The sequence below is a fragment of the Podarcis pityusensis genome, assembly GCF_964106645.2.
Source record: "Podarcis pityusensis genome assembly, chromosome: 3".
NCBI classification, from domain to species: Eukaryota; Metazoa; Chordata; class Lepidosauria; order Squamata; family Lacertidae; genus Podarcis; species Podarcis pityusensis.
The window spans coordinates 27,513,105-27,530,306 of NC_138026.1; the positions used below are offsets into that span (position 1 = coordinate 27,513,105).

At 43.4% G+C, this 17,202-nt stretch overlaps 1 long non-coding RNA gene across 3 annotated transcripts in view; it reads right to left on the reverse strand.

Moving 5' to 3' along the window:
- The window catches only part of LOC308473719, a 146,773-nt gene that overhangs the window by 41,903 nt on the left and 87,668 nt on the right, over positions 1-17,202 (reverse strand). The window contains exon 3 of one of the 3 annotated variants that reach the window (XR_013984243.1): positions 1,703-2,050. The exons of 1 other annotated variant lie outside the window; for it this stretch is intronic. This is a non-coding gene — a long non-coding RNA (uncharacterized lncRNA). Of the gene's footprint in view, positions 1-1,702; positions 2,051-13,409; positions 14,133-17,202 lie in introns of those variants that run through there. One more of the 3 variants, XR_013984244.1, reaches the window with a different exon arrangement.

The window sequence follows — 17,202 nt, forward strand, 5'->3', positions numbered from 1 at the left end:
CTTGCTTGGTCCACTTAAAGCAAGCCAGTGACATTGTGCCTTGGAAATGTTGAGGGTCGCCCACATCACCAAATTTTGCAAATACTTTTTCGTGCGCAGAGAAAAATGGTCATCTAAAGGCTCTCAAGTGGTTTGCAAAAATTTGCAGGTGCAATTGGAAGAAACTGAATTTGTTTTGTGCTGAATGATGATGAAAAAGAAGACAGTTTTCCTGAATCACAAGGAAGGTTTTCCTTGTAAAACAAAGTTTTCTAAATTCAGGTATGAATACTCACACCACTTATATATTAAGAAAAGCAAATGTTTTGACTATTGTGAAAACAGTCAAACTACTGTTGTTTTTTAAACCTCTCTGCCTCTTTCTCCCACTAAATGAGTAGACCAGGTTAAGCATTTGTAGACATAATGAGGATTTGCAGACAGGATGAGTAACTAATAAATTTAAACAGCATTTGACAGGATCCCTTTGACCTCTAGCACCATATGTGCACGGTTTTCGATTTTCTCAGTCTTTCCAATGAATAGAGGTAAAACTGACTCCAAAGCCATAAGAATGAAAACATTGATTTTCTCCCCACTAAATTAATGAATGGGGAAGAACCAAAAACACTGCACAGTAACTCACATCTTGTCATAGAACACTGACACAAAAAGCTTTGTTATTTCCCCTCTTCCAGTGCTGTTGGGGTATGCGTTCAACTCAGTCAACCCACTTTATAACACATCAGGTCATTGGTGCATCAGTTCAGTGCTGTCTACACTGATAGGCAGCAGCTGTCCAAGGTTTCAGGTAGCAGTTTACCCAAGTCCTACCTGGAAATGCTGGGAATTGAACCTGGTACATTCTGTGTGCAACAGAAAATGCTCTAGTGTGAGTGTGAGAGCTAGTGTGGTGTAGTGGTTAAGAGCAGTGGACTCGTAATCTGGTGAACCGGGTTCGCTTCCCTGCTCCTCCACATGCAGCTGCTGGGTGACCTTGGGCTAGTCACACTTCTCTGAAGTCTCTCAGCCTCACTCACCTCACAGAGTGTTTGTTGTGGGGGAGGAAGGGAAAGGAGAATGTTAGCCACTTTGAGACTCCTTCAGGTAGTGATAAAGCGGGATATCAAATCCAAACTCCCCTTCTTCTTCTTCTTCTTCTTCTTCTTCTTCTTCTTCTTCTTCTTCTTCTTCTTCTACGGAGCTACAGCCCAACTGTTTACATTCCTATGGATTTGAACTGGGGAGATTTTATATATATCAGGCATAGGCACACTCAGCCCTCCAGATGTTTTGGGGCTACAATTCCCATCATCCCTGACCACTGGTCTTGTTAGCTAGGGATCATGGGAGTTGTAGGTCAAAAACATCTGGAGGGTTGAGTTTGTCTATGCCTGATACATATAAAGTCTGAATAATAATAATAATAATAATAATAATAATAATAATTTATTATTTATACCCCGCCTATCTGGCTGGGCTTCCCCAGCCACTCTGGGTGGCTTCCAACAAAATATTAAAATACAGTAATGCATCAAACATCAAAAGCTTCCCTAAACAGGGCTGCCTTCAGAAAGCCTGGTAGTTGTTGTTCTCTTTGACATCTGGTAGGAGGGCATTCCACAGGGCGGGTGCCACTACCTAGAAGGCCCTCTGCCTGGTTTCCTGTAATTTGGCTTCTCGCAGTGAGGGATCCGCCAGAAGGCCCTCGGCGCTGGACCTCAGTGTCCGGGTAGAACAATGGGGGTGCTCTTCTGTTTTACAAACATTGTCCTTCCTACCTATCTTGGCTCTCAAACTTCCCACAGCTGACGAGGCACGTAGCTATTTTCAAATCAGCGATAAGACAAAACCCCAAGGTGTTCGCATTAGAGACCTGAAAATTTGTTCCCGTGTTTCGAGTATCAGCATCCAGACCGAATAATGACTCTGCCTCCCTGATAAACGACTGCTTTCCCACACTGCCCCCTTTTCAGTTCGCTCCATTATATCCTTGATTATACATCCATGGTGGCAATCCATTTCTGGGTCCATGCACTTCATTGCTTCGAAAAGAAACTCCCTTTTACAGCTGCCAAAGCAACAGAAATAATGTCAGTCACATTCACAGAACCAGCGAACCATATAATACCATTGACAGCTAACATACGTGACTTTAAGCACCCTGACTCCCGCTAAATTGATAACCCTGCAATTGCCATTAGGAATGTGGTCCAGGAGTGTGGGATGGCATGGTGTTTGTGAAGTACGCACTTGGAATTTTTCAGTGACCTTGTCAGCCCTAAGTGTAGCAGTTTAGCCAATGTTAAGGCACACACACTCACGAAAATCAACGCTGATGAACTGTAATTGCCCTCTCATTCCGTTTCTCCATTAGCTAAAACTGTCCAAAGAAGTAAAAGTACTGTTATCTGATTAACAAGAAGGCAACAGCTGACATACAGTTCAGTGTTTTGAGGGAGAATCTACTGGCAAAAAATAATCACAATTTCTGTTGAAGAACACCAAGTCTTTGGAACAGATCCATTATCCTGCAGCCTCTCGCTGTGGTTTCCATAGTTCTGAAAAAGGTACGTAACTACTTTACCTCTCTAAATTGTGGTGTTATGGTAATTATTTTGGACCTTTACCTGTTTTCACAGTGGCCATGTAGCCAAATCTTCATGTACAACTTTTCATATTTTTTTCAGATGACACAACCTTCACTGAAGCAGACCTGTCAGCTCAGAGCAAGAAACAGGGCACCCTAATTTTCAGACTGGTTTTATATCCTCCACTTTTAAAATATGATCTCCTGGTTTGGACAGTCACCTGCACCAGGGTGAACACAGCTGGGTAAATTAACCCACTCACAGGGTGAAATTCAGTGTTGTACTCTTCCAGTCATTCTGCCTGCACAAGAATTCCTGCTTGCCGGATGGAACAATCTCCCCTCTCTGGAATTTATCCCAAGTCCAAGTGGATGTGGGTGGCGCTGTGGTCTAAACCACTGAGCCTCTTGGGCTTGCCGATCAGAAGGTTGGCGGTTTGAATCTCCGCGACAGGGTGAGCTCCCATTGCTCTATCCCAGCTCCTGCCCACCTAGCAGTTCGAAAGCACGCTAGTGCAAGCAGATAAATAGGTACTGCTGCAGCAGGAAGGTAAATGGCATTTCCATGCGCTCTGGTTTCCATCACGGTGTTCTGTTGTGCCAGAAGCAGTTTAGTCATGCTAGCCACATGACCCGAAAGCTGTCTGTGGACAAACGCCGGCTCCCTCAGCCTGAAAGCGAGATGAGTGTCGCAACCCCATAGCCGTCTTTGACTTTAACTGTCCAGGGGTCCTTTACCTTTTTTTTTTACCTATCCCAAGTCCACCCCAGAGCCAATTTCAGTGGCTGGACTTCAGCTCCCATCAGTCTCAGCCAGCATGCCTATGGTCAGAGTTTATGGGAGTTGTAGTCCAAAACACCTGGAGGGCACCAGGCTGGGGAGTGCTGCTTCACACCAGAGCAGGGTTGCTTAGGATATCTTTGCCAGCTAGTTAGAATAAAACTGAGCTGAGCTGCCAAATAGCTCAGATCTAAGATAATACAAGCCCTTAAGGATAGTTTGTAAGCCTCTTGCTTATATGTTAAACAGCAGGCATCTATATTAGCATTTCCAGAGTAAAATAATGCAGGAATAACTCAGCTTTAATGTAGAGGACTATACATTATAATGCTTTTGCCTCTCAGTTCACTTGCCAAATACAGCCTGTTTCAGGGACTATATATACTGATTTACAAACAAAGATACATATTGTTCGTGTGTGTGTGTGTGTGTGTGTGTGTGTGTGTGTATCTTTAGGCTGCCTAAAATGGAATAGAAGGGCAGAAGTATTATAAGAAATAAGACACAGCAAATAATAAAACAAAGGCAAAGGCAAGTTTAAATAGGTCTAAATGAAATGAAAATTAAGGCTCCAATACAATGTCCAGAGATCGTAGCGCCATGCCCCCCCCCCCCAGTGCTTTTTCAGAGTGAGATCTTGATGCGAAATCACACAATATCATGGTACCCAAATGGGCTGCTGTGTTCTCATGGGATAAAACAGGATGTCCCAATTTTTTCCAGTACACTTGAGGGGGTATGTGCTTGAGGTATTCAGTATTTACGAATTCCTAATCTGCACATTCAAAACTAATTTGTGGATCAAAACTTAGCTGACTGCCAGATTTTACACATCTCTGAATGTTATGACGTGGCTCTTGACAATTTAAACATATCAAAATATGCATGGTGCGTTTGGGTTTTTGTTTAATTTATTTTTTTTTAAATGTAAATTAATGGACTAGAACAGAATTATGGGTAAAATTGACAGACTAACCCATCTCTAATCACTATGGACTGTTGGGTTGTAAAATGGATGATGGTGTCATCGCACACTCACAAGGTAATATGAGACCTTAATAATTTTATAATGCTTAATTTGTATTGTATCTCTTTCCTTGACTTTCAGAAGAGGACTTTCTTCTTTACCAAAGTAACTTCTTTCTGCCTACTTACACTTCTTTCATGCCTACCACAGCAGGGCAGTTGGAGGCACCACATTGCTCCTCTCCGTGGAATGACACGTAATCAGTTAAAAAAAAAAAAGATGAAAAAAATCCCCCTTTTGTTTATACTGTTAATAACAGATGTTGCTCTGCGACATCACACATGCTGTTTAATATTATCAAAACAATTATTCATTTATTCATCTTTGCACAGTGTGTGCAAGCTGGCATTACAGATCTTGCAGGCACGGCCTTCATGAATGCATAAACCCAAAATGCATGTCACATATAATCAATCACCCTCTGCATCCCCACTCCCATCACCCTTCCTAATCTTTGGTCTGAAGTGTTCCTAACATTATTGCTGACAAACTGATACGGATGTGCTGGGCAAAACTTCGGGCACCCACTGAGACCTGCTGAGATGCTTGAGATCTCACCCTATTTTCACGTAAAATCAATAATAACCCTGTCATCGGCCACAGAAGGCAGCAGAATGAGATGTCTTCTAGATTAGATGCAGGAAAGTTCTAAAGCAAACTAGAGTATCAGCAGTGGGTGAAAGGAGCTGGAGAAGGCAGCCCTTGATGATCAAGAGAAATGGATAATGTAACCAGATAGCTGCTCGGAGTGTGTACCCATAGAAGGGACCCTGAGGATCATCTAGTCCAGCCTCCTGCAATGCAGGAATAAGTAGCTGTCCCATACAGGGATCGAACCTGAAACCTTGGTGTTATCAGCACTGAGCTCTATCCAACTGAGCTATCCAGTGCATGGCTGACTCCAGCGAAAGATTCTCCTCATGCATAAAGGTGTTTTTCAAGGGTCAAATGGCTGGGATCCAACGCATGGGGGTTCTGATGAGCACATGCAACAAAACAGCTTAACTGAGCATTTGAGTAGAATGCTATCTGTGTTGTTTTCTTTATAGCAATAAAAGAGCTACCATTTTATAAAACAGAACCTGAAAATGCTGGAAAGGATTCTGGAATATCCTACAGAGGGGAGATTCCAACCTACCCGCCTTCAGGCCTCTTCTGGCTACATCCTTAGATAACATTGTTCCGCTGTCCACATTGATGCTTTTCCTTTGCTCCTTTTTCAAGTTGCACATTGTTAATCTGGGCACGTAAAAAAGGCTGATCGCCGAAGAATTGATGCTTTTGAATTATGGTGCTGGAGGAGACTCTTGAGAGTCCCATGGACTGCAAGAAGATCAAACCTATCCATTCTGAAGGAAATCAGACCTGAGTGCTCACTGGAAGGACAGATCCTGAAGCTGAGGCTCCAATACTTTGGCCACCTCATGAGAAGAGAAGACTCCCTGGAAAAGACCCTGATGTTGGGAAAGATGAAGGGCACAAGGAGAAGGGGACGACAGAGGACGGCATGGTTGGACAGTGTTCTCGAAGCTACCAGCATGAGTTTGACCAAACTGCGGGAGGCAGTGGAAGACAGGAGTGCCTGGCGTGCTCTGGTCCATGGCGTCACGAAGAGTCGGACACGACTAAACAACAATAACAAGAACACATATCCATCGGAACCAGCAGTTATGGTGTGTGTCATGCACACCGTAGAGCAGCCATGATGGATCAAAATGGCTGACACTATGCCAGGTCTCTGTCCCTTCTGTAGAAGTTGCTTGGACCTTTGGGCACATGATTGTTGCTTTCGATGAGGCTCCTGGAGACCTTGGTGTTATGTAACCCAATGAACGTTAATGCACTGGTCAGAATTTGCTATGTTGTAGCATTGAATGGATCTATCCGTCATTCTCTGCACAAAGTTTCAGGTTACATCTGATTAACGTCATTTACCCAAACGTTAAATCTGAAACATTCAGCTAACCATATGTTTGAATAGACAGATGGCTGCCTAGGTCAGCTGAGTCTTGGGTAATGTATGGCATGATCCTTTGAATGACCACTTGAAGGACAGTCAGTTGAAAAGAATTGGTTCCCTTGACCTTTCAGTGCCAAGGTAAAAGGCATCCCAAGCAGAAGGCTAATTAGTTTGTCTTTGTTCCTCTTTCTAATTACAACGTGTAGCGACTTGAATGATGGCCCTCTGGCCTTGTTTGGATGGAAAAACAACAACTGTTTGCCTAGCCCCAGTTCTTCATTCAGTTTTATGGTATTATACAAGTTGCGTTCCGGGACTTCGCAGTGGAGAATTCAAGGTCAAACCGAACCGAGAGCTCCAGTTGCGGACTTAATTTTGCCTTGAGTTGTTGACAGCAGGGGCTGATAAGGATCTTTCGACAGAGCTGACCTTTGTTTGCTGCCACGGCTGGGACATTTCGTTTTGCATGAGACTTTCTGAGGCTAGACCAAAGGTCAGAGTCGTTCAGTGCATTGCGGCCAGTGTTCCCATAATTAAAACACTCATTAAACCTTTTTGGTTAACATCTCTGTGTTTTCATTTTGAGAAATCCATTAACTACTAGGCACATCAAAAGATTAGCTTTAATCTGCTGGGAAACAGCTGTGTTTTTTAAAAAAAGAATTGCACAAGAAACTTTACCTGTTAAGCAGAAGTAACACAAAAGTGCCAAGCATCCCTTAAAATGGGGACAGGTAATTTTTAGGCCCAGAAGACAAATGACTTCTCTTTCTGGCCCTTGAGGATCTTCCCAGGTCCTATACTCTCCTAAACCACACCCTTCATGAACTCCTGGCAGGAGTGTACCCTTGAAATCAGATTACACTGCAGTGCCTCCCGCCCTGCTCTCCACAGGCATGTGACCTTGAGAAGGAAAGGAGATGTGCCCCTCAGGCAGAAAATGTTTCCCCACCCCTGACTTAAGGGCCGAAAGAATGACCACAGACAGATCTCTATTTCTCTGTCATTAAGCAACCAAGGTGTTGTTTCTTGAAGATGCTTAGACTGAGAGTTGGATGGTGTGCTTAACTTCAATATGTCATTATTGATGACTCGGCACATTACAGACTGTTTTTAACAAGCAAACAAGCAAACAGTAAAACAACAACAACAACCCAGGTCCCTAATCCAAGCAGCAGTTTAAAATCTGAATTCAGACTATAGAAGTGACCATAGGAGCCAACTGCTAGGGGCCAAGGTCCCTTTGGCCCCCTCAATAAAATATTTGAGGGGGCCGCTTACCCCAAACTGATGGGCAATGCCATTCTGATGGTATGTGTGTGCCGTGTCTTGTGATCAATAATGTGGGGTGGGGCTTACCCCAATATTTTATTCAAGTTGGCACCCCTGGAAGTAAGTGACAGGAGTGAAGGGTGAATCAAAGGCCTGTTTTTCTCTAAAACCACAGGAATCTAAGTATCATAGAGAAAGCTTAGCCATGTAAGTGAAGAAATGGTAATTAGCAAAGATAATATGACTAAAATATGGTAAAAAGTAAAGGTAAAGGGCCCCTGGACAGTTAAGTCCAGTCAAAGGCGACTATGGGGAGCGGTGCTCACCTCGCTTTTCAGGCTGAGGGAGCTGGTGTTTGTCCACAGACAGCTTTCCGGGTCATGTGGCCAGCATGACTAAACCACTTCTGGCGCAACGGAACACTGTGATGGAAACCAGAGTGCACAGAAACGCTGTTTACCTTCCCGATGCAGCAGGACCTATTTAGCTACTTGCACTGGCATGCTTTTGAACTGCTAGGTTGGCAGGAGCTGGGACAGGGGAATGGGAGCTCACCCCATCACGTGGATTCGAACTGCCGACCTTCCGACTGGCAAGCCCAAGAGGCTCAGTGGTTTAGACCACAGCCCCACCTGCATCCCTGGTGGCTAACATATGATGTCACAATGAAATGTTACTGTTACTGTTCTCTACTGGGTTTTCTTCATTTCAGCAGCAGGCTGAGCCTTTCCCCAATATGAACCATGGATTTTTCCTGTTGCCACACTGTTTTAAAATCTGTAGCGGATATCTTCCACTTTGGCATGGTTGGAGAACAGGGGTCTGGCTGATGTTGTTGGGGTCACAACATTGCTGGGACCCACATACTCAAGCATCCTGGCTGAGTTTGTTCTCCTTTTTGTAGTTCCTATGGAAAAGTTGCATGAAGATGAAGTCACAGGCAGACCAAACGCAGCAATTCCTCTCACTTCTGTCTGATCTTCCTAATGGGGCCTCTCCCACATGGATCGACAAAATGGCTCACAAGAAAATGGACAGACAGGTCAACAGATTACTTAGTACATTATACCATTTAGAAGGGGTATAATGCTTATATAGGGAAGCTGATTATGTGGTATGAAACGTGCTGGTATGAGGAAGTCAGTGGCATCTGTACCCTTGCATGTTCTCAGATATGTTTACATGATTACAGCTCCCAGAAATTACTGACCAATGCACTGCACATTTTATTTTTTTAAGCAGTTGACCATTTACAGCATAATACATAACATAAAGCAAAACACATTTAACTTGCCCATGTAACATCTTGGAAAAATGCAGCTAGATTATATGGCTATTTATTGCCCAAGTATTTATCATTCCAAGACATGGTAAATAAAGACCGTCTCTCTAGAAATCTTTTACCTTGCCTAATCTCCGCTCTCTTATAATATGTAAGCTTTGATAAATCATTAATATTCCATTTTTAAAAACCAGTTTAGAGTCTTGTGGAGAGAAAATGTGGATAATGGAATTTAAGATGGGGGGGGGGAGGAATGGAGAGCAAGTGAAGTTGACAAATTTGCCCATCCTTTACTGTCACTCAGGGCAAAATGAGACGTGAGGTTAACTGCATGTTAGCATGCAGCATTTTTGTTATGTAAATAGCAGCCATGACTACTAGGGCACCCAGGTGTGAAAGGGGCCAGGGTTCCTGCATACTGCATAGAAGAGAGAATTTCAGCAGGTGTGCCTTGCCACGTCAGATACACCTGCGGAAATTCCTCTGCATATACAACTATTAAAAGATGCGCAAGCCTCGTCCTTTCTGTATTCAGTCATCCAAGTCATGGGGGCATCTGAGCAGAACTGGCACCATAAGGAACAAGAGGTTACCCTTTTCCTTTCTGCTATGGCCAGGACAAACAAACCAACAAACCCTGAAGCTACCATTTGGATAAGGAAGGAGGAAAGTTTCCCTGTTCCCTACCTTTGCAAATACAGTGATACCTTGGGTTAAGTACTTAATTCATTCTGGAGGTCCGTTTTTAACCCGAAACTGTTCTTAACCTGAGGTACCACTTTAGCTAATGGGGCCTCCCACTGCTGCCGTGCCGCTGGAGCATGATTTCTATTCTCATCCTGAAGCAAATTTCTTAACCCGAGGTACTATTTCTGGGTTAGCGGAGTCTGTAACCTGAAGCATCTGTAACCCAAGGTACCACTGTACTGCCATTTTTAGAGAAGTGATTATCATAAGGTTTAGTGTGGTGCCAGTGTGGAGCCAGTGTGGTGTAGTGGTTAAGAGCGGTAGTCTTGTAATCTGGGGAACCGGGTTCGCGTCTCCGCTCCTCCACATGCAGCTGCTGGGTGACCTTGGGCCAGTCACACTTCTTTGAAGTCTCTCAGCCCCACTCACCTCACAGAGTGTTTGTTGTGGGGGAGGAAGGGAAAGGAGAATGTTAGCCGCTTTGAGACTCCTTAAAGGGAGTGAAAGGCGGGATATCAAATCCAAACTCTTCTTCTTCTTCTTCATAGCAGTGTGTGTGAGAGAGAGTTGAGGAGGGGAGAGGAAGGAAGGAAGGAAGGAAGGAAGGAAGGAAGGAAGGAAGGAAGGAAGGAAGGAAGGAAGGCTAAGTTCTATCTCTGCAGCCACTACAGTCCTTTTATTTAGATTTCTAAAAACTATTTGCACCCACACAATGAACTTCATGATGAAAACACTTCTCCCCCATTCCTGTGACAGATCTGGTCTGAAAATGTGAAGAAGCAGGGGGTTTTGGGAAGAGGGGCTACTAATGTAGTTATTTACCTACTTCTAGGTTACACCTACATTCTAACTTCAACTATTTACATTTAGTAAGCATTTTTAGTAGTTTTATTATGCACTTGTTCCATTTGCCTGGTTATCACCTGGGCTTTTTGCGTGTGTGTGTTTGCACCAATGCTAGAGGGTTATATATTTCATCTTATTGAGAATATCAATGGACTAAAATGGGTTCAGGGTAATCAGTGGATTGGCAGAACTTTCTTCACCTTCCTTTGAGTCAGAAGCCTACCGAGAATTCAGTTTGGTACAATGCGGATATGTAACAGTAAGCAATCTTTACAGTAGCTGAGGGTGAAAGAGCTTGAACAGGAGGAAGGAGGTAGTCAGGAAGATAAATGAGCAAGAATGGTTTATTAATGAGACAAAGTTCCTGCCAGAATTGGAAAGAGAAGAAGATGAGACAGCAGAAAAAGGACCGGGGTGAAAATTTAAAGAGGAATTCCTCAAGGCTGGAGAAACCAAGGGGGAAAAGGGGATGTAGAAACACATAAGAAAGTGACACATAAAACATATTTTTTAAAGCCAAAGAGATGGCCAATATAAATTTTGGTTATCTGGTAAAAATAGATTTAAGAAGAAGAAGAGTTTGGATTTGATATCCCGCTTTATCACTACCCTAAGGAGTCTCAAAGCGGCTAACATTCTCCTTTCCCTTCCTCCCCCACAACAACCACTCTGTGAGGTGAGTGGGGCTGAGAGACTTCAGAGAAGTGTGACTGGCCCAAGGTCACCCAGCAGCTGCATGTGGAGGAGCGGAGACGCGAACCTGGTTCACCAGATTACAAGACTACCACTCTTAACCCCTATACCACACTGGCTCTTCATTTAAGTTTGTGTCTTCCCAAGCATTAAAAAAAGGAGGTGTAGAGTGGGCTTGACTGCTTTAGACTGCATGTAAAGGAATGCAGTATGCTTACTATGCTAGTTTTGTAGTTGGGGTAAGTGTTTTCATGAAGGGGAGCATTCAAAAAGGTGAGTCCCTCCCTGCAGCTTGAAGTGGTACCTTCTACTCTGCCTTCTCCTTCTGTTTCCTGTGATGACCAGGGCTTAGCTAGCTCCAGACCATTTTCTGGACTGAAATCTGGAAGCTCCCCAACCGCTCCTACCTCAGGAAGCAATTCTTATCACCAATATCAAGGCACGTTTAGTCTGCCAATATCGAGTCATGTTCAGTCTCAAGAATTTGTCCATTCATTTGCTCGAGGGAATTGATAATGAGGAACGCTTCTTAGATGCCTGTGGCAACACACACGAGGTTCATCAATGCTGGCCATTCAGGCATAGCCCAACTCTCATTGTGGCATTCCGAAATTGAAAAAGGCTTTTCAGAAGATCCAGTGGAGAATCTGGAGGTTAATTGTTTTCCAGCTAGAATATAGCAAGAGTTTAATTCCAAGCAGTTCATTAAAAACAGAGAAAAGGGAACTGAGCACAGCAAAGCAGCCACCATCTCCCCACTTGCCTTATGAAGCAAGTATAATTGAATGGGTGAATCAAAGTAATGGGATAACACCTTCCTTATTATCAGCGAATGACATCCGGATTTCTCTCTCAGCCGAACAGAGGAGCAGCCTCTATTGACACCAGCAATATATTCAAATGCAACTCTTTTAATTGGGGGAGGCGGGTGGGAATGTATTTAAAGATGAATGGCTTACAGACTAATCCAAAACCCTGGCCAGGCAGCAATGGGGTGTGACATAGCAGCATAATCTCTGTTTCTCACACTAGGCAAGCAATAGCCTTATCCGAGCTGTGCCAGCCCGGAGCTGGTATAACATTGAGATCAGGATCAGGATTAATACTCTTGAGTGACGGCAATGGGGAAGATCCAGGCTCCATTGGATTATTATTATTATTTTGGTAAATTTATTTATTTGGTTTTTCAAATTAACTCATATATCCAACATACATCATAAAAACAAGATTCCTTGAAATCTCCTGGACTTTCATCCTCCCCTTTATGGGTCTTATTATTAATCATTTCTTCCTGCATCTTTTATGATGATCCATATTCTTTTACATCTCTATTGTGTCCAGAATTCACCCTTAAACTACAAGTGTTATTCCAATCCTACTAATGATTTTAACTGTTTACAATGATTTTTTAGATAAATTATAAATTTCCCCCATTCCATATTAAACTTCTGGTCTCCTGATTCCTGATTCTTCTGGTCATTTTTGCCATTTCGGCATAATCCATCGACTTAATCTGCCATTCTTCTCTAGTCGGGACTTTATCTTCTTTCCATCTCTGGGCCAATAACATCCGTGCAGCCATGGTCACATACATAAATAATCTTTTATGCTCCATTTGGAGGATCCATTGGATTCTGGGCCAGCTCAGTTCCTCTGCAGTCCCTGTTTCAGAGCTTTCCCTGGACAACTGCTGGCAGGGAGCATGCTGGAAGACAGGATGGGAAGCTCAGCACCAGTGAAGTGACACTAGTATATCTGTACTGCCAGAAGCCAGTGGAGCTATTCTAGACTAGATGAAGGGAGTCCTCCAACATCTACTACTGGCAAATCAGGGGGTTGGATTGTGCCCCAAGCTTGTCCAGTAATGAGTGATGGTCCTAGGCTCCAGACTTCAACATGTGGGTCCCTTCCTATATCTGCAGTTTAGAGTCAATAGTGTTTCCCTAAGCTTTTTGAGCCTCACCCATCTTTTAAATTTATAATTCTCAAACCTCAGCAGTTCCACAGCATCTGCATTCCACAGCAGGACATACAAAGATCCTTTCACACAGTCATGTGCAAAGCTGTGTGTAAAACAGTAAAGGGACCCCTGACCATTAGGTCCAGTCGCAGACGACTCTGGGGTTGCGGCGCTCATCTTGCTTTTTTGGCCGAGGGAGCTGGCATAAAGCTTCCGGGTCATGTGGCCAGCATGACTAAGCCGTTTCTGGTGAACCAGAGCAGTGCACGGAAACACTGTTTACCTTCCTGCCAGAGCGGTACCTATTTATCTCCTTGCACTTTGATGTGCTTTCGAACTGCTAGGTTGGCAGGAGCCGGGACCGAACAACGGGAGCTCACCCTCTCGCGGGGATTTGAACCACCAACCTTCTGATCGGCAAGTCCTAGGCTCTGTGGTTTAACCCACAGCACCAACCGTGTGTATTAGGATGCTAATTCAACAATGCAATCTGAAAGAGGAATAAAACAAGACATCTCTGCCTCCAACACATAAAACTACAGAAAGAAAAAAAACACCAAATGAAGAACAAAGCAGGAATATATCATATCAGATTGGGATGATGGGTCAAGTGTCAGAGCAATAATTAGGGCCGGTTCTACCCTTAGACAGAATGGGAGGCCTCAGGTGGTAGATAGTGGTGGGTGGCAGCAACTCACCCCACCTGGCCAGTTCTCCTCAGGTCCTTGATTGTTGCTGGCCTTGATGCCTGCCCTGTACCCCCAAATCTAGCCTGCCCTCAGGTGTGGTGGAGAATGTTGCCATGTTTTTATCGCTGGAATGAGTCTCAAGAGCCAGTCAAGTACATAAAATGGAGGTCTGGGAGCGAGTCTCATCTTGTCCTTTGCCACAGGCAACAACATGCCATTGTGGAATCATCCTCCCATAACAAGGATCTTCTGACAGATGATGTTTAGTCCATCCATGCCTTCGGCTGGTGATGGGCGAAAGGTTTCTCCTGCCTCAGTATTCTTTGCCTCACATGAAATTTGAATGTCTTCCAATTGCTCCATGTCCTACAAGCAGAGGAGGATGCCCCCACAGTTTGAGAACCATTGGACTGTAACCCTCAACAGAATTCAACATTCAGTAAGGTATGCACACACAAGACTTCAGCACCAGTCAAATCTTAACAATACAAATCTTGTGGTGCTTTTCACCCACAAGTGAAAACACACACATGCATACATTGAGCACATTGAATTAAAATGAATAATTGAGGACATATTGGAACATGATCAGTGAAACCTGAATGAATTGAAAAATAAACAGATTCTCCCCTTATTGAGGTCTGGGGGCTGGGAATCCAAACTTCCTGTCAGTTTCAAAAATGGCCATCTAAATGTTTTTTGTTTTTTATGAACTGCTTAAGCAATGGCATCATAAAGAACTGGTCCAGGGACATTATTAAATGATAGAACCACAGGCCTTTTTAATACTGTTTATTTTTTTATGGAAAACACCATATTTTTGTGTATGAACATTTTAATCAGCATCCCAGCTGCATGTCCTACAAACGGCCTCATTTCCCTCTTGACCCTCGTTGCACTCAAATCCATCCTTTCTCTCGTCTTTCTTTCCATTTTCTTTTTCTGCTGTGTGGTTTGAAATTCTGACCAGATGGCTGGCAAGTTGGCAGTCTGAATACGGGTAGCTACCATGGGAGTGCTGCTTTCCTTACCCATCTGTCTCTGAATTCTCAGCTTAAACTGAACTTCTGGGCTGGTCCAGCCTTCTTTTTAGATATCCTACTGGACCTCTGTCTTTCGAAACAGGTAGAAACCAGGAATGATATGTAATAACAACAGCAACAAATTTTAAAGCTCTGAAGGATGGCACCCATAGTTTTCTTGGGCTATTGATCCCAAGAAAGCCATTTTTATTAAGATGTGGCGATATATTCCCAAGCTAGGGAAATGTTTTCTGAACCTCAACGTAGCCTGCCCTGTTCAGATGCACACTTTCTTTAGCAGTTGTGTGTCGAGGTCCCCAAGCCACCCCAAATAACTCACACATCACACAGAACTTTTGTTTAAGGTTTTCGGCATAATTTTTGGCCACAACTTTATTAAAATACAAAAATGTGAGTGGTTGCTTAGGCATTGGTTGTAACTATCTGCCCCCCAGTGGGGGACAGACTGACATGTTGTAAGCCTGCGAAAGTCAGAAAAGGGGAATACATTTGGGGGTAGCGACGGAGCAGGGAACCTGCCCTCAGCCCTCCCAAAATGCAACCAGGGGCTCTTGCGTGGCCCTAGCCCCTTGACAGGGTTCGGACAAAAGCAATGGTGAGCCCCTGTATTCCTTTAACAGAATCCCTTGCAGCAGCAGCAGCATTAGAGGGGCAGGCACAGCCAATCCATGCCCCTCAACCAACCAAACCATAAACCAGTGCCTAACCGCGAACCTTACAAGTTGTGACGATTTGCTACGCAGTAGGCAAAAACCAAATGGCCCCAGCCAATCAGCCAGATGGACAAAATTCCTACCAGGCCCCCGCTCCAAAGCAGACGACCCCATGACAGGCATAGCAAGGTCAATGCGAACAACCCTAAATATAGGGGGGGGGACGGGCAATCCAATGCACGGAGCAAAATGAGGAAGCTCTACGCTTCGTGCAGGGAGTTTTAACATTTCTGGCTGTCAGTCACAGAATGGCAGCATTAACTTCTTCCCAACAACAAGGGAAGCCCAGTCACAACAGTGGCCAATGATCAATTAGCCCGCCCCACAACTTTGGAGTGTCTTGTCAGCCCCCACCACAACACGTGCTCTCCATGAAGGAGAACACGCTTTCTCCTCCTCCTGCTGGCTTCCCTCCTATCTCACTTAAGCTACTGAGGCTTCACAAGCTGCAGTGGCCGTTGGCTATTTTTATCCTTCCTTCAGCATGACTGAACCTTTATAGGATGTGCCATTTGGCCAGACTTTTGATACACAGCATAATTGCTCCACAGTCTGCATGCGCGTGCGCACACACACACACACACACACACACACAAATATTGCCTCTTCAGCTGATCTCTGCCTGCCTGATTTTATTTTTCTCGTCACCACTATTTAAAGACTGTCAATCTGATATCCATATTGGTGATATGGAAGATGCAGTGCAAGGCAAAGGGGTTCCTATCTGTCTGTGATCTCAGTGCCATGAAGAATCTTAAATCTCTCCTCCTCATATAGATACCAGGTGTGTGTGTGGGGGGGGGAATTCATATTTGTATTGTTCTGCATTCCAGTTAAGAGAACTCTTATATATCAGCAAGGGATATTGGGTAGATATAGAAACTAAACAAGTAAACTTTCCCCCTATGGGTCTTACCATTTAAAACCCTTAACTAAAATATAATAAATTCTGTATCAAATCCATTTATAAATTGCACTTTTCAAATTTGGGGAAACTGGAAATCCAAATTAATATTTCCCCATTAATTCCAATAGTATATCAGTGCCTCTCAATTTGTTTTCAAAATGGTGACAAGTGATTTGAAAAGATGGAACCCAATGGCCTATATACATTATGTGATTTTTATAATGTGTGTGTATAATATCCATTTTACACACACACGCTATCTATGTATCATCTATTTATCTATCATCTATCTATCTATCATCTATCTATATCTATATCTATCTATCTATCTATCTATCTATCTATCTATCTATCTATCATCTATCTATCTATCTATCTATCTATCTATCATCTATCTATATCATCTATCATAATATATCTATTAGTCAAATGAAATTAGCAATGAAAGACACCCAACACAATCTGGCTCATTTTTAATCAAATGCATAGCTTTATTGTACAAGAACATGTGATGGCACAAGCACTTAGATCATTAACACAGTATGAAAATTTATTAAACACAACGAAAGAGGAGGAAAATGGTTCTGTTTCCAAAATATAATCTATATTGGTTGGAGTCCCTTGTGGAACTCCCCAAAATCTCACAAGAACAGGATTTAGGTATAGCAATCCAAATTAAAGATTGGAAGATTGGATTTGGGAAACACATCCTTTAAAATTTGTCTATAGTTTTGCAAGAGAGAATGGGAAATGCTAAAAAAGTCAGCCTGTGT